This window comes from Scyliorhinus torazame, chromosome 6 (genome assembly GCF_047496885.1).
Source record: "Scyliorhinus torazame isolate Kashiwa2021f chromosome 6, sScyTor2.1, whole genome shotgun sequence".
In the NCBI taxonomy this organism is placed as follows: domain Eukaryota; kingdom Metazoa; phylum Chordata; class Chondrichthyes; order Carcharhiniformes; family Scyliorhinidae; genus Scyliorhinus; species Scyliorhinus torazame.
This window is the reverse complement of record NC_092712.1, coordinates 224,795,877-224,814,646: the sequence shown is the minus strand read 5'-3', so window position 1 is coordinate 224,814,646 and position 18,770 is coordinate 224,795,877.

The following is an 18,770-nucleotide window of genomic DNA, read 5'->3' as shown; positions in this document are numbered from 1 at the left end:
GCAGTGGCCCCAAAACAGATCCTTGTGGAACACCACTAGTAACAGTCTGAACATTTCCCATCAACCACCACCCTTTGTCTTCTTCCAGCTAGCCAATTTCTGATCCAAACTGCTAAATCACCCTGAATCCCATGCCTCCGTATTTTCTGCAGTAGCCTACCGTGGGGAACCTTATCAAACACTTTACTGAAATCCACATACACCACATCAACTGCTTTACCCTCATCCACCTGTTTGGTCACCTTCTCAAATAACTCAATAAGGTTTGTGAGGCACGACCTACCCTTCACAAAACCGTGTTGACTATCTCTAATCAAATTATTCCTTTCCAGATGATTATACATCCTATCTCTTGATCTTTAAGTCATCTTTGTCTACAGGAATAGTGCCAGAAGACTGGAGGATAGCAAATGTTGTCCCCTTGTTCAAGAAGGGGAGTAGAGACAACCCCGGTAACTATAGACCAGTGAGCCTTACTTCTGTAGTGGGCAAAATCTTGGAAAGGTTTATAAGAGATAGGATGTACAATCATCCCTAAGAAAGACTTTAATTCTGCCACGCATTGAGGTGCCAGGACTTCTCTTATGGCTCTCACCTTGTTTTCCAGGTGTGTGCAGGCCTTTTGAGTCTTCTTTGAACCATAGGTAAGTGACCTCACTAGCTTAGAAAGTGCACTTCTGACGTTTCAGTCGGATTCATCCATCTCAGAATTTTCTCAGCATCTCTTCTAAGCTTACCAGGTGCTCCTCAAGTGCAGGAGATTCTCTATTGTGTGCTGAAATATCGCACAGGCCGAGGAGATGCCAGCGGGTAATCTGGTGTATTGAAACAGACCTTTATGCGTTAATCGTCGCAAACATCCGGGAATCTTCATCCAGTTCTAGTTGCAAGTACGCATGACTGAGGTGGAGTTTGGTGTATGTGAGACCCCTGCCTCAATTTGTGAAATTGGATATTTATCTACTTGGGTTGCCTGGTTGATACTCGATCCAACTCCTTCTGGAACATATCTTTGTATCTGCACAAGACTTCCGGACTTCCGGAAAAATGCTGAGATTTAAAAAAATTTCCAACCAGTTCAACTTGATTTGGCACAACCAATCCCTCCCCATAAGACTTGGACAATATCCCTCGACATTGATCTCGCAATGTTTAGCCATTTGCCTGAGTCTGGCAAAGAAGATGGAGATTGAATCTCCTGGGTCCCTTGCTGTTGAGTTCAACTTGTATCGCTGTATGATCGTGGGTCTGGGGTTAAAACGCTCCATGATCAGCTTCACCAACTGGTCAAGTGACGTTGTCTCAGGAGCCCCCGGGACGTCAAATTTGCGTTCAATCGGTTTATACTCGTCACCAATGTGGTTGATCGAGGCAATACCAGGTAGACATCAATAAGGATGAACAAAGTGTTTATTGGCAACTAACAGGGGTAATTTATATACAAACACAGGGGGCGGGATTATCCGGCCTTGTCCGCCCGGCGACCGGAGAATCACGCCTGAGGTCAGTGGAGTTCTCCATTGTCCGCCTCTCACCGTTCTTGCAGTGGGCGGGGCGGAAGAATCCAGCCCAGAGTCTCTATACCGGTAACCAAAAAGAAAATGCTGGAAAATCTCAGCATGTCTGGCAGCATCTGTAGGGAGAGAATAGAACTAACATTTCGAGTCCAGATGACCCTTTGTCAAATCTCTCTATACCGGTGTTCACCTTCTGGCTGCTGGGTTCACTCTTACCAGAACTCCGTTTCCCGGACCACACACCTTTCCCTTTGAAGTTCACGCGTTCTCGCACGATAGATCCTGAGCCAGTCACATGGACTGCAAGGGCACGCCCCTTAAAGGGGCCACGCAACCACAACTATGTTTACAAATTCCTCTCTGACCTCCTTCGATTGGTAGCATGGAATCCTTCACAATAGGTTTTCTCCTAGTGCTCCGGTTTCCTCCTACAGTACAAAGGTGTGCAGGTTAGCTGGATGAGCCATGCTAAATTGCTACTTAGTGTCCAAAGCTGTGCAGGTTAGGTGGGGTAACGGGGTTGCGTGAATAGGCCGGGAGAGGGCCTTGGTTCATCTGAACAGAGAGGTAGGATATTGATTTAACATACCATCTGAAAGATAACTCTGACAACAATGCAGCACTCAAAACTATCAGGCCAGAATATGTTTTCAAGTCCTGAATTGAGAAATAATCCTAGAATCTTTGCTCTGAAGTGTATCAGCACTATCCATGATCCAAGCTGACACTTAACATAATGATACAGCATCAGTCATTAACTGGAACAATTCACAATTTCACAGTGTCAGGCAATTATAGTGTTGTATGATGGACATTATAATTAGGCAATTAGGAATTATTAAATTAATACGTCAATTATAGAATTATTCTATTAACGATACAACATGACAGTAGTAACGCAAAACCCATGAATCATTATACTGGGTTTTTTAACATTTTCTGTCACATGTTTCTAAAGAGCCCACTGGGAGATAAAGATTGGTTAGCACTGCTGTCTCGGGTGCCTGGCTGTGTGGAGTTTGTACATTTTCCCTGTGTCTGCAAGGGTTTCCTCTAGATGCTCCGTTTTCCTCCCATAGTCCAAAGACATGCAGGTTAGGTGGTATGGCCGGGCTAAATTGCCCCTTTCTCCATCTTGGCGTCTATTTCATCTGATTGTCACCACTGGGAGGTAATTTTAACTTTTGGCAAGTAATAAAAAATCATCTTCTCCAAAACTAGCCACATCACAAGGCAAACTGTTCCAGTAAAGCCACAATATTGGCATATACCTGATAATTTAGAAAATTGCATAAATATGTCCTGTTTGCAAAAATCAGGACAAATCAAATCCTAAATAAAAGCAAATTACTGCATATGCTGGAATCTGAAACCAAAAGAGAAAATGCTGGAAAATCTCAGCAGGTCTGGCAGCATCTGTAGGGAGAGAAAAGAGCTAGCGTTTCGAGTCCAGATGACCCTTTGTCAAATCAAATCCTGCTTATTACCATCCCATCAGTTTTCTCTCAATCATTAGCAAAATGATGAAAGATGACATTGAAAGTGTTATCATGAAGCACATATTCAGCAATAAGCTGCTCAATGATGTTCAGTTTGGGTCCTGCCAGGACAACTCAATTCCAGATTCCATTTCAGTCTTGTTCCAATAATGTGCCAAAGACCTGGGGCGGAATTCTCCAATAATGGGCTATGTCCCCATGCAAGCGTCAAAACTCGGGCGTTTCATTCTGGACTTTTCTTAAGAAAGTCCAGAGTGATTCTCCTACCTGCAGGGGGCTTGCCGGGCCCTGGAGTGGTTCTTGCAGCTCTGGCTGCAGATACGGGGCCCTGCACTTCTGGTCGGGAGTCCACGCATGCGCCCGGCGGCGGCCTGCGGTGGCCGCCCCGTGGAACATGGCGGACTCGGACTACGGAGCGACATCAAAAATGTAGGCCCCCCTGAGATCGCACGTGCCCATGGATCAGTGCTGCCCGATCGCTCCCCTAGCCGTCCATGAGGCCCCCCCTCCCCCCAGTGAATGATCGTTGCCCCCCCACCAGGGCGGCTGCGGACTGAGTCCACAGCCGCCACCAGCCGTTCCCGACAGGCAAAACGTGGTTAGAACCACGCCATCGGGACCTTGGCCAATTACCCTCGGTGAATCGCGGGGGGGGGGGGGGGGGCGGGGGGAGGGGTCTGTCAATGGCCCCCTATCTGCACTGCTATAGACTGCCCGTGCGCGATTCACAGCGATTCTCCGGGGATTTAGTTGTTGACGCCTATTCTCTGCTCCCGTGCCGATCGCGATTTCAGCTCGGAGGCTTGGAGAATCCAGCCCCTGAACTCCAGTGGTGAGGCAACAGTGATTGCCCTTGACATCAAGGGAGCATTTAACCGAGATTGGCATCAAGGAACCCGAGCAAAACTGGACTAAATGAGAATCAGGGGGATTAGTCTCCACTAGTTGGAGTCATTCTTAACCTAAAGGAAGGTGGCTGTGGATGTTGGAGGTCAATCAGTTCAGTCCTGGGACATCGCTTTTGGAGTTCCTCAGGATAGTATCCTAGGCCCAAATACTTTCAGCTCCTTCACTAATGACCTTCCCTCCATAATCAGTTCAGAAGTGGGGCATGTTTGTTGATGATTGCACAATGTCCAGCACCATTTATGACACCTCAAATAATGAAGCCCCGCATGCAACGAAACCTGGACACCATTCACATTGGGCCTGATAACTGGTAGATAACATTCATGCCTCACAGTTGCCAGGTAATGACCAATGCCAATAAGATCAAATCTAACTGACCCCCATGACATTCAACGGAATTACTATTGCTGATTCCTGCAACATAGTCATCCTGGGTTACCATTGACCAGAAAGTTAAATGGACCAGCCTTGTTAATATTATAGTTACAAGAACTAACTCTCCTCCTGAAGGCCCATAGCCCGTCCACTATTTGCAAGGTACAGTCAGGAGTGTGATGGAATACTCTGCATGGCCTGGGTGACTGCAGGTTCAATAACATTCAAGAAGTTCAACACCATCAGGGACTATGTAATTTTGATCAGCATCCATTTGCTACCTTAAACTTCACTCCCTGCACAGTGGCATCAGTGTGTACCACGTGTAGCATGCATTGGAGCAGCTCATCAACTTTATCGAGGGCGGAGATTGCAGGGGCTCTGACCCTATTTTTTAATTTTTCTCTGTCCACTCGGGAGGTGCCAGAGAACTGGAATTATTACTTAGTTTTTAAAGTTGCAGGAAAAAATGCCAGAAAGTCTGGTTATTCACGTCTGCTGTTGTTTACTTTTTGAACAAGCATCGTAAAGAATTGCTCTCAACTTTAAAAAAAACCCTAGAACTTTATCAGTGACCACAAAAAAGAGCAAGTTTGATAACGATTTTCATGTCCTTATCCATACCGCAGCCTTCAGTAGTCGGAGCTCTGAATTTTATTCTGCAGCATAATGTTGAGACCTTTACTTTTCAAATTCATTTTGAAAGCTCTGTTAAATCAAGAATAGAAAAATGTCATACAAGCATTGCTGCTAATGGCAAAAGCAATTGTAACCTTTTTTTTTTACAATGAAGTAAGCTGGGTTGAGTGACATAATTGTAGTTCCTTATAATCAGGAGCTATTCAAATCTTTCACTGAATGTTACTTATAAAACGAGAAGAAAAATAAGTCGTTATCGACCACAAGCTGCTCTGAACAAAAGCAACAAATTACCATGCCCTTGTTCTTCTATGTCGTAGAGATTGCAAGTTTAGATGGTGTTGACAAAGGAGACTTGGCAAATTGCTATATCGTATTTTGCAGGTGGTGTACATGTCTATCACTGTACACCAGTAGTGGAGGGTATGAATGTTTGAAGTGGCGGATGGGTAACAATCAAAGAGGTTGCTTTTTCCTGAACATTGTCATAGCGATGCTATGGGCCCCGGGTCCGCCCAAATTCTCCCAGCTGGATGGGCCGAAGTTGGCGTAAATTAAACCACCTATTTAATGGCGTCAACCAGTTGTGATGGGGGGGGGGGGGGGGGGGGAGGAGGGGGGTGGGCGAGTGCCAGGAGGAGAGGGCGAGTGCCGAGGAGGGATTGGCGAGTGCCGGGGAGGGGGGGGGGGGGGGGCGAGTGCCGGGGAGGGGTGGGTTTTGGGAGGTTTTCCGCCTGGCCAGGTGCCAGCTTCCAACAGTCGCGACCATGCACCCCACGGTACCTGGCTGCGGGGGGAGGGGGGGGTACAAGCAATGATGACATGTCGTCTATCCCCCCCACCCCCCACCACCTGCAGGCCATTATGTTTGGTCATCACACAGCGATGTTGGCCGCCGTGGCGGGAGCCGCACTTCTACATGTTGCCCTAGAGAGCTGGAGCATGAGCCTGCCATGGAGGCGGCGGAGGCTACCGCAGAGGAGCGCACTGCAGGGAGGCAGGTGGCAGCCGCCCAGGCTGGAGGGCCGCCCGCACGACAGGATGAGGAGGAGGAGGAGGTGGTGGTGCCACGGCGACGGAAACACCCGATGAGGCCCCGTGTGTACAAGCCCCTCTCGTCGTAACAGGACCTCACGGACCGGGCATGCAGGAGGAGACTCCGGATGAGGCAGGAAACCGTCGCCCATATCTGCCACCTGATGGTACACCTGGAACCGCGTGGCACTGGGGGGAGGACGCCCTCTCCCCGTGGCCGTCAAGGTTACGGTGACCCTGATCTTTTATGCCACGGGGTCATTCCAGGTGCCGAATTGGGACCTGTCCGGCATCTCGCAGGCATCGGTGCACCGGTGCAACCGTGCAATGACAGACGCCCTATATTGCGGACTGCTGCATCCAGTTCCCTGTGGACCGGGCCAGCCAGGATGCCTGGGCAGCGGACTTGGCTGCACATGGTCCAGGGCGCGATCGATGGGATGCTCATCGTCGTGCGGCACCTGCGGATAACAGGGCCATGTTCACGAATAGGATGGGGTCCTTTTCCATGAACATTCAGGTGGTCTGCGACCACCGCACGATGATCCTGCACGTCTGCGCCCAGTACCCGGGCAGTGTACATGACTCAACATGACTCATTCGTATTGCCGCAATCTTTCATCCCCACCATGTTTGAGGGACGCCCCCCCCCCCCCCCCCCCCCCCTCCCCGGCTGAGGGGCTGGTTGCTGGGCGACAGGAGTTACCCATTGCGGGCGTGGAGAGGCCTGAAGAGGGAGTCCCTCAGGGACCCCCATAGCAGGGTGCCTTATTTGGGGAATGTGGGGTAATACCCATATGTGTGAGGGATGGCATTTCTCATGGGTGGGGGGGACCCTCAAGCTCACTTAGAGATCAGGGCACCGTTTCAAAAGGGTTCCCCAATCTCTGAGGAGCCGGTCAGGCCAGCGGCTTCAGCTCCACAGTGATGAAAATCATTCTAAGTATGGGCTAAACCAGTGAGATACCCCCCAAGGCCCAAAAAAGTGACGAAGTGTCATTAGATAGCGATGGGGAAAATACCGACAGCCAACGGGAAATCCCCAGCAAAACCCCACACAAATGACATTTACAGTGCGATTGAACTAAATGGGAACAAGGTCCAATAGCGAGCGCATTTAGCTGCATGGTTCCTGGCGCTCGCAGCACCGAGAAACACAACCCTATTAAACGTCACATGGGCAAAGCTGATCTGGCAAGGTGGGATGGTCTCCCTCTGTCACTGACTGGGTTGGATTCTCCAGTCCACCAGCCACATTTTCCTGGGCGGGGCACCCTCACCAGCAGCAGGATTCTCAGTTCTCACCACCTGCCAATGGGATTTCCCATTGTGGCCACTCCACACCGCCGGGAAACCCACAGCACAATGAAGAATCCTGCCGGTGGAGAATCGAGCCCACTGTTGTTGATTGAATGGGAAACCATGAGGTAAAATTAAGGTGGCTGGGTTAAAAGCCACCGCAGAACTGCTGGACTTACTTCTGGGTTTGCCGTGCGCTATTGGACCTCGGCCATCTTCGATGCCCGACAGGTTACAAAATTAAAATCAGGACGAATGGCTAAGATAAATGAAACATCTTTCAATTCAAATGTTTTGTCGACAGAAACCTTCCTTTAATAATTTTTCTCTAATTTGAAGATTAGTCATGACCCACTTTTGCTTTTGGAAATGAGAGGAGAAGGGGATTAAGACACTGAAAGATTTGTTTCTTAGGGGTCGGTTTGCAGGATTGAAGGAGCTGGAGGCGAAGTAAGGGCTGGAGCAGGGGGCAATGTTTAGATACATGCAGGTTCGAGATTTTGCCAGAAAGGAAATACAGAGCTTCCCGGTGGAGCCGGACTCCACATTGCTGGAGGAGGTGCTGACGACAGGGGGACTGGAGAAGGGGGTAGTGTCAGCAGTTTACGGAGCTATTTTGGAAGAGGAGAAGGCACCACTGGAAGGGATCAAAGAAAAGTGGGAGGAAGAGTTGGGAGAGGATCTGGAGGAGGGATTCTGGTGTGAGGTGCTCCGGAGAGTGAATGCCTCCACCTCGTGCGCGAGGTTGGGGCTGAGACAGCTGAAGGTGGTATACAGAGCGCACCTCACGAGGGCGAGGATGAGCCAATTCTTTGACGGAGTAGAAGATGTGTGTGAACGTTGCGTGGGGGGGTGGGGGGGTGCTAATCACGTTCATATGTTTTGGTCCTGTCCAAAGGTAGAGGATTACTGGAAGGAGGTTTCACATGGTGCACGTGAAACTGGACCTGGGCCCCCGGGTGGCCATATTCGGGTTGTCGGACCAGCCAGGGTTGGAAACAGGTGCGGAGGCAGATGTTGTAGCCTTCGCCTCGTTGATCGCCCGAAGAAGGATCCTGATAGGATGAGAGCAACCTCTCCACCCTGTGCCCTGGCGTGACGGGGGGACTTGTTGGAATTCTTGACTCTTGAGAAGGTTAAGTTTGAACTGAGGGGGAGGATGGAGGCGTTCTATAATTCATGGGCATTATTCATAAGCACTTTCAAGAACTGGATAACATCGAACATTCGTTGGGGGGGGGGGGGGGGGCGATGTGTGTTGATGGTGACTATGGGGGATTCCTAATTCCTTTTTGTCATTTGTTTATGTGAATATGCGGGCTAATGTTTGGGGTTTGGTGGGAGGATGGGATCGTTGTTATTGATATGGGGATTGACATATTTGTTACTGATTATTGTTTGTTGCTGGTGCGTGTAAATTTGGGAGAAAATGTGAAAAAGGAGGGGGGCCTCAGAGGGGAACACGCGGCTGAGGCCGCACATCACCCTGCTTTTTGCACTGAGGAGCTCCACTCATTGGAACTCCTCAGAATAGTGAGAGCCCACGATGTGACCCCGTGCCCTTCAAGCCCAACTCACTGGGGTGAGGGGTCTCCGCGCACCACCCCAACATCCGTGCAGCTCAAGATGGTTGAGTCTAGAACACTACCCTGAGGAACTCCTACAGTGATGTCCTGGAACTGAGATGAATGACTTCCAACCACCACAACTATATTTCTTGGTGCCAGAGATGACTCCAATCAAGCAGATGGTTTTCCCATTGATTTCCAGTGACTTCAGGTACATAAAGCCCCTCGTCGCCACATTCCGGCGCCTGTTTGGGTACACAGAGGGAGAATTCAGAATGTCCAATTCACCTAACAGCACGCCTTTCGGGACTTGCGGAAGGAAACCGGAGCACCCGGAGGAAACCCACGCAGACATGGGGAGAACATGCAAACTCCACACAGACAGTGACCCAAGCCGGGAATCGAACTTGGAACCCTGGAGCTGTGAAGCAACAGTGCTAACCATTGTGCTACCATGCTGCCCCTGGGATCTATGTGATCTCCCCTCATTCTTCTGAACTCCAATGACTACAATCCTAACCGATTCAATCTCTCCTCGTACGTCAGCCCTGCTATCCCAGTAATCAGTCTGGTAAACCTTCGCTGAACTCCCTCTATGGCTAGAACATGCTTCCTCAGATAAGGAGACCAAAACTGCACACAATATTCCAGGTGTGGCCTCACCAAGGCCCTGTATAATTGCAGCAAGACACCCCTGCTCCTGAACTCGAATCGTCTCGCAATGAAGGCCAGCATACCACTTGCCCATACCGCCTGCTGCACCTGCATGCTTACCTTCAGTGACTGGTGTACAAGGCACCCAGGTCTCATTGCACATTCCCCTTTCCTAATTTAAGGTCATTCAGATAATAATCTGCCTTCTTGTTTTGCTACCAAATTGGATAACCTCACATTTATCCAAATTATACTGTATCTGCCATTCATTTGCCCACTCACTCAACTTGTCCAAATTATACTGAAGGGTCTGTGCATCCTCCTCACTGCTCATGCTCCCACTCAACTTGGTGTCATCTGCAAATTTGGAGATATAACATTTTGTTCCCTCATCTAAATTATTAATATATATTGTGAATAGCTGGAGTCCGAGCACCGATCCCTGCGGTACCCTACTAGTTACTGTCTGCCAATTTGAAAAAGACCTTTAATTCCTCCACTTTGTTTCCTGTCTGCCAACCAGTTTTCTATTCATCTTAATACACTGCCCCCAATCCCATGTGCTTACTTTTAAATGCTAATGTCTTATGCGGGACTTTGTCAAAAGCCTTCCGAAAGTCCAAATATATCACATCCACTGGCACCCCTTCATCAATTCTACTAGTTACATCCTCGAAGAATTCCAGTAGATTTGTCAAACATGATTTCCCCTTCACAAATCCATGCTGACTCTGTTTGATCCTTCCACTGTTTTCTGAGTGCTCTGCTATAAAATCTTTGACAATGGATTCTAGAATTTTCCCCACTACTGACGTCAGGATTACTGGTCTACAATTCCCTTCTTTCTCTCACCCTCCCAATAGTGGAGTTGCATTAGCCACCCTCCAATCTGCAGGAACTGTTCCGCAGTCTATTGAATACAAGGAATACAAAATCATGAGAGGTTTGAACAGAGTAGGTAGGGAAAAACTGTTCCTTATTAGTCTTGAGAACAAGTGGACATTAATTTAAGGTAACTGGCACTGAAAGCAATAGAGACATGAGGATGTCTTTTTCACACAGTGGTGGTTGGGGTCTGATATGAACTACCTGAAAGTGTGGTTGACGCAGGTTCACAGGAGGCATTTAAGAGGGAATTGGATTATTATCGGAAAAGGAAGAATGTGCAAGGCGACGGAGATAAGATCAGTGAGTAGCACTGTGTAAATTGCTCTTTTGCAGAGCCAGTGCAGACACGATGAGCCAAATGGCCTCCTTCTGTTCTGTGATTCTGTGAGCTCTGACTCTGAGGTTTGCACAACTTCCAAGTGTGTGAGGATGAGGTGAGGCAGTGAATGCCAGATATGAGGCATGTTTGAGAGAGTGTTGGTTGGCGAGCGAAAGGGTGTGTGGTGAATGGAGCAGCGTATGAGTGTTTTATTTGTGAGTGTATGGCAAATGAAGCTGCATTCACTGACCCTAGCCTCTTGTGTGGCCACTGAACCTTATAGCGGTGCTGCATCCATGTCTTCGGCATTATTTCTGGCATTGATGATGATACCTATGTCAACTGCCTTCTCAATGTCTGTCTGATGGCTCCTGACCCCGTTGGAAAGGAACTTTGTTTCCTCATGTCCGCTGCCTCCTCCAGGTCTCCAGTACTGCATTAGAGAATTTAGGAGCACAATCTCTTGCCTGTAATACCATTTCCACTCTTTTCTATGCTCATGGTTTTTTACAACCAGTTTCAACCACTCTTGCAAACTGAATGCACCTCAGGTTTAAATAGCTTTAAGTAGCACAGGCTAGGTTTAAGTGGTGCCAGCTTCGATCCCAAACATGGGCCCCTTTCTGAGCCGTTTTTTGGCCTAATCTAATCCATTTTTCCTCCTCGGCATTTTACAATGTTTTAGTATGAGACTCACCTGCATAATTCCCACATCTACACTGATTTCAGACCTGCATTTCAAGATTCAATTAAGTTTCCTTTCTGGTTCTCAAAATATGACAATATAAACATTCAGTTTTCACAATGTTGCTGAGTTGCACTTTGAGACTGGTAGGCCCCAATTATAAGATAGTAAATGGGTTAAATGAATAGGTGATCGAATTGTGGATGCATGCCAACGTGTACTCGAGTGCATGAAAACCCCCTGCTGAAGTGGGCAATCTTGAATTTATTCTGGTCTCTCATCAGCTTTGCACTTGTGCGTCTGCAGTGACAGTAACACAAGCTGACTAGTGTTCCCAATTAGATGAACACAGATTTTCATTCCAGTTATTGTTGACTGGATGTCCTCTAGTTACTGATTTGAAGCCATCCTATTAAAAGACCTTGAGGATCCTGCCTTGAGCACATTATTACTGGGTGAATGTACACTGCCTATGAACAGATTTTTTTTCCCCATGTTGTGCTTTCATAACTTAATCAGCTTACAAAATGGGCATAAATCACGTTCTGTCTGTCTGTTAGTTATGCAGGTCACCATTGGAGGGTTGAATTTGATTGATAGGCATACAGATACATCATTAATTGCAGTTTCTTGGCGAAGAACACTTTGAGGTGATCATTGTAACTGGCTGTATACCTCTGCATTATGAATTCAGCGACAGCACTGTAGCTAATCTATCATAGTGTCAACACTTTGCTACAGATATGATGACATTTATTTCTATTATTCTCACGGCACACATGATGCATGCTTAATTTTTTCAAAAAATTTGATACTTGTGGTGATTTTTAATGTTGGTTTGCCAAATGAAATCTGATGTATGTTTACTCATGTACTATTCCTACTGACTGATCTTAAATTCCTGATATGCGTACAGAGCTGATTTTCCACACTCCACATCTCACCCCACTTCTACCCCACTTCCCAGCAGAACAGCCGTGGTACGGTTTTTGCATCTACTCAATTGACCTCCGATGAAACCAGGGACTGGATTTTCGCTTCCGAGACAAGAAGCTCAGGTCAGGAAATTTCAAACTCAACTTCAAACATTTTAAATTCAGTGGTATTTTCAAATCGTCTGTGGTATTATCATAACTATCAGTATTACAAGGGTTAATGTAGTACCATGAATAGCCACTAGAGAGAGCTGTAGATGCTTTTATATAAAGCAGTGATGCTAGACCTTGGGGGAGGAGTAAGCAGGAGACAGCCAGTGAAGGTCATCAGAGCAGTTAGTGTGAGAAGGTTAGATTATAGTTTGTACCAGTGAGTGAGATTAGCAGTAGGTGAGTGTAGTTAGATGTTATTGATCAGTTCTGTATTCTAAAAGGACGAAATGTCAAAACCTAGTTTAGCAGTGTAAATAAAATCATTTGTTTAAGTAAAAGCTATACTGTGGTCTTTGTTGAACACTACGCCAACCATCCTAAACAAGCATCACAAAGGACACCACAAAGTCCAGCAGGTGTGTGCTTCATACTTGTTTGATTCCTATCCCACCCCCTTTCCTCTATTGGTCAAAATTGTATCTACTGGAAGTGGGGGTGGGACTTCCGCATTTGGGTTAGTTCTCAGGAGGTGGCCTGATTGAGAAAATCCAACCCAGTTCTTTTCAGTATTAATCTTATTTTGATATGTTGGGGAGCTCTAGACAAGGCTGCGGTCTTAGATGTGGCATTAAATTGTGTGCCAATATAAACTGTAGTGTTCTGAAAATTGCATTGTGTATTTTGTCCACTTAAAGCTACCAGCCAAATGTGTCCCACTTGGGAGAACCCAGAGTCAACTAAAATAATCCATGATCAAGGCCTTCTGGTCAGTGCTGATGCTGCATGCATTGATGCTGCCTGTGAAGGTTTCTACAGCCTGACGCTTTTGCAATTCTTCAGCGAGACCCTCTGATCCTGCTGAAGAGTTTTTAAAAAAATGTTTTAAAATATGTTTATTAAGAATTGTTTAACAAAATTTTCAACCATACAAACACCCCCCCCCCCCCCCCCCCACATAACAAAGAGAAAAGAAAGCTCGCATAGCAAGACATAAACATGGTAATTCAATATGATACAGAACTTTGTACATTGGATTCCTCCCGTACATATCAGTTTTCCGGATCATTTATGTATTTTCTTGCTCAGATACCCCCCAGAAAAAAAAACCTTCCCCGTTCCTCCCTCTTCCCCCCCCCCTCAAGAAAGATATCCCCCCCCTGGGGGGTTGCTGCTGCTGTTGACCAAACTCCATCTAACGCTCCGCGAGATAGTCTAGGAACGGTTGCCACTGCCTGTAGAACCCCTGCGCAGACCCTCTCAAGGCAAACTTTATCCTCTCCAACTTGATAAACCCTGCCATGTAATTTATCCAGGCTTCCACACTGGGGGGCTTCGCATCTTTCCACACTAACAAGATCCTCCGCCGGGCAACCAGGGACGCAAAGGCCAGAATGCCGGCCTCTTTCGCTTCCTGCACTCCCGGCTCGTCCACTACTCCAAATAATGCTAGCCCCCAACTTGGCTTGACCCGGACTTTCACCACCTTGGATATAGTTCTCGCAACTCCCCTCCAGAACCCATCCAGTGCCGGGCACGACCAAAACATATGGGCATGGTTCGCCGGGCTTCCTGAGCACCTCCCACATCTGTCCTCCACCCCGAAGAAACTGCTCAGCCTCGTCCCCGTCATATGTGCTCTGTGAACAACCTTAAATTGTATCAGGCTAAGCCTGGCACACGAAGAAGAGGAATTAACCCTACTTAGGGCTTCAGCCTACAGACCCTCCTCAATCTCCTCCCCCAGCTCCTCTTCCCATTTACCCTTCAGCTCCTCTACCAAAGCCTCCCCCTCTTCTTTCATCTCCTGGTATATCGCTGACACCTTGCCCTCTCCGACCCATACGCCCAAAATCACCCTGTCTTGAATCCCCTGTGCCGGGAGCAGCGGGAATTCCCTCACCTGCCGCCTCACAAACGCCCTTACTTGCATGTACCTGAAAGCATTTCCCGGGGGTAGTCCAAACTTCTCCTCCAGCACCCCTAAGCTCGCAAACGTCCCATCGATGAACAGGTCCCCCATTCTAATCCCTGCCCGATGCCAGCTCTGAAACCCCCCGTCCATCCTTCCTGGGACAAACCGATGGTTATCCCTGATCGGGGACCACACCGAGGCTCCCATCGCACCCCTATGCCATCTCCACTGCCCCCAGATCTTTAGCGTTGCCACCACCACCGGACTCGTGGTGTACTTTGTCAGCGAGAGTGGCAGCGGTGCCGTCACCAGCGCCCCCAGGCTCGTTCCTTTGCAGGACGCCATCTCCAACCTCTTCCATGCCACCCCCTCTCCCTCCATCACCCACTTACAGATCATTGCCACGTTGGCTGCCCAGTAGTAGCCACCCAGATTCGGCAACGCCAGCCCTCCTCTATCTCTACTACGCTCCAGGATCCCACTCCTTATCCTCGGGGTCTTACTCGCCCACACAAAACCCATAACGCTCCTGCCTACCCTCTTAAAAGAGGCCTTGGTGATCACAATTGGAAGGCATTGGAATACAAAAAGAAACCTCGGGAGGACCACCATTTTAATCGACTGTACCCTGCCCACTAGCGAGAGTGGCAACATGTCCCACCGTTTAAAGTCCTCCTCCAACTGCTCCACCAGCCGCGTCAAATTAAGTTTGTGCAGGGTCCCCCAGCTCCTAGCTACCTGGATCCCCAAGTATTGAAAGCTCCTTTCCGCCCTCCTCAACGGTAGGTCATCTATCCCTCTTCCCTGATCCCCCGAATGCACCACAAAGAGCTCACTCTTCCCTACATTGAGCTTGTAGCCCGAGAAGTCCCCAAACTCCCTTAGGATCTGCATGACCTCCACCATCCCCTCCACTGGGTCCACCACATACAGCAACAGGTCGTCTGCGTACAGCGACACTCGATGCTCCTCTCCCCCTCGAACGACCCCCTTCCATTTCCTGGACTCCCTTAATGCCATGGCCAAAGGTTCAATTGCTAATGCAAACAACAGGGGGGACATGGGGCACCCCTGCCTCGTCCCTCGATACAGCCGGAAATACTCCGACCTCTGCCGATTTGTAACCACACTCGCCACCGGGGCTCTATATAGGAGCTTAACCCAACTGATAAACCCCTCCCCAAACCCAAACCTCCGCAACAATTCCCAGAGATACTCGCACTCTACTCGGTCAAAGGCCTTCTCCGCGTCCATAGCTGTCACTATCTCCACCTCTCCCTCCACCGATGGCATCATTATCACGTTTAGGAGCCTCCGCACATTGGTATTTAACTGCCTGCCCTTTACAAATCCCATCTGGTCCTCGTGAATCAACCCCGGGACACAGTCCTCAATCCTCGTAGCCAACATTTTTTCCAGCAACTTAGCATCTACGTTGAGGAGCGAGATCAGCCTATATGACCCGCATTGCAGTGGGTCCTTATCCCGCTTCAGGATCAAAGAGATTGTCGCCTCCGACATTGTCGGGGGCACGGTCCCCCCCTCCCTTGCCTCATTGAAGGTCCTTACCAGCAACGGGGCTAACAGGTCTACATACTTCCTATAGAACTCCACCGGGAACCCATCCGGTCCCGGGGCCTTCCCTGCCTGCATGCTCCCCAGTCCTTTAACCACCTCCTCCACCCTCGGGAACCTCAGCTGGTCCAAGAATCGTCGCATCCCCTGTTTTCCCCCTGGGGGCTGGGACCGATACAGCTCCTCGTAGAAGGCCTTAAATGCCTCATTCACTTTCACCGCACTCTGCACCGTAGTTCCCTTTCCATCCTTGACTCCACCTATTTCCCTCGCTGCCATCTTCTTACGGAGCTGATGTGCCAGCATCCGGCTCGCCTTCTCCCCATACTCATACATCGCTCCCTGTGCCTTCCTCCACTGTGCCTCTGCCTTCCCTGTGGTCAACAGGTCGAACTCCGTCTGGGGACTTCGTCTCTCCCTGAGTAGTCCCTCATCAGGGGCCTCTGCATATCTCCTGTCCATTCTTAATATCTCCCCCACTAACTTCTCCCTTTCCCTGCCCTTTCTCTTCTCCCTATGAGCCGTGATGGAGATTAACTCTACCCTGACCACCGCCTTCAGCGCCTCCCATACTACTCCCACCTGCACCTCCCTGTTGTCGTTGGCCTCCAAATACCTTTCGATGCACCCCCGCACCCTTCCGCACACTTCCTCGTCTGCCAGCAGTCCCACATCCAACTGCCACAGCGGGCGTTGGTCCCTCTCCTTCCCCAGCTCCAGTTCCACCCAGTGCAGGGCATGGTCTGAAATGGCTATGGCCGAATACTCCGTTCCCTCCACTTTCGGGATCAATGCCCTGCCCAGAACAAAAAAATCTATCCGGGAGTAGGCCTTGTGTACATGGGAGAAAAAAGAAAATTCTCTGGCCAAAGCCTGGCAAATCTCCACGGATCTACTCCCCCCATCTGATCCATAAACCCCCTAAACACCTTGGCCGCAGCCGGCCTCTTTCCGGTCCTAGATCTGGAACGATCCAGTACTGGGTCCAACACCGTGTTGAAATCCCCACCCATTATCAAGCTTCCTACCTCCAAGTCCGGAATACGCCCCAACATCCGTTTCATGAATCCAGCATTGTCCCAATTCGGGGCGTATACATTTACCAATACCACCCCCGTCCCCTGCAACCTACCGCTCACCATCACATATTGGCCTCCATTGTCCGCTACTATGTTCTTGACCTCAAACGACACCCACTTCCCCACCAGTATTGCCACCCCTCTATTCTTCGCATCCAGCCCCGAATGGAACACCTGTCCTACCCATCCCTTCCTTAACCTGACCTGATCTGCCACCTTCAGATGTGTCTCCTGAACCATGGCCACGTCTGCCTTCAGTCCCTTTAAGTGCGCGAACACTCGGGCCCTCTTAACCGGCCCATTTAAGCCTCTCACATTCCACGTGATCAGCCGGATTGGGGGGCTACCCACCTCCCCCTCCCCCCCCCGCCCTGCCGACTAGCCATCCCCTGTCTTAGGCCAGTCCCGTGCCCGCGTCTCCCGCCCCTCCAGTCCCCCAGACGGGGAACCCCCGCCCCGACCACCTCTTCCATTTTCAGTTCCCCCGCGGCCAATGCAGCAGCAACCCTATTGTCCCCCCTCTCCCACCCTCCCCTGCCCCCCTCCCCGCTAGATCCGAATCTAGCTCTTTTGCTCCCCCCATAATACTTCCGTAAGTCAGTCCTGCTGAAGAGTTGAAGGGTCAGCGCACACATCAACGGGAAAACCAGGCAACTTCAGGTGGCAGCATGTAGGTGGAAGTTGCACATTGGGTGGCTCCTGCTCAGGCTCGGTTTTGCGGAATTTAATGCCCGGTCACAGGGGCAATTTTTAGATAGCAGGTCATACAGTCATAGGGTCATAGATGTTTACAGCATGGAAACAGGCCCTTTGGCCCAGCTTGTCCATGCCGCCCAGTTTCTACCAGTGAGCTAGGCCCACTTGCCCGCATTTGGCCAATTTCCCTCTGTACCCACCGAGGCCATGTCTAACTGCATTTTAAAATTCAAAATCGTACCCGCCTCTACCACTGCCTCTGGCAGCCCGTTCCACCCTCTGTGTGAAGAACTTTCCCCTCTGGTCTCTTTTGTATCTCTCTCCTCTCACCTTAAACCTATGCCCTCTAGTTCTAGACTTCTCTACCTTTGGAAAAAGATATTAACTATCTACCTTATTGATGCTCCTCATTATTTTATAGACCTGTATAAGATCACCCCTAAGCCTCCTACACTCAGGGAAAAAAGTTCCAGCCTATCCAGCCTCTCTTTATAACTAAGACCATCAAGACTAAGACTTGGTAGCATCCTCGTAAATCTTTTCTGCACTTTTTCTAGCTTAACAATATCCTTCCTTTAATAGAACCAGAACTGAACACAGTATTCCATATGCAGTCTGATCAAAGTCTTGTACAACTTCAACAAGACATCCCAACTCCTGTATTCAATATTCTCCCAGTGAGTTCTCCCAGTGAGCCAGAGAAGACACAGCCAGAGTGAGACAGCAAAGAGTGAGTTTGGGAATTTGAATCTAGGTGGGAATTCGAAGCTGGGTGGGGAGGAGGTGCTTTTTATCTCTGCGAAGTGACTGGTAAGTAGTTTTTCTTTTCATTGTCTAATTTATTTATTTTTTCTTTCGTTTTTGGGAATTGTAGTTGTATAAGTTAACCTAGGGTTTAAGGCATGGCAGGGAATCTCAGACCCATGTCATGCTCCTCGTGTGCGATGTGGGAGCTCAGGGACACGTCCACTGTCCCTGGCTCCTTCACGTGCAAAATGTGTGTGTTGTGTTGGGTGTTCTGGTTCACAAACAA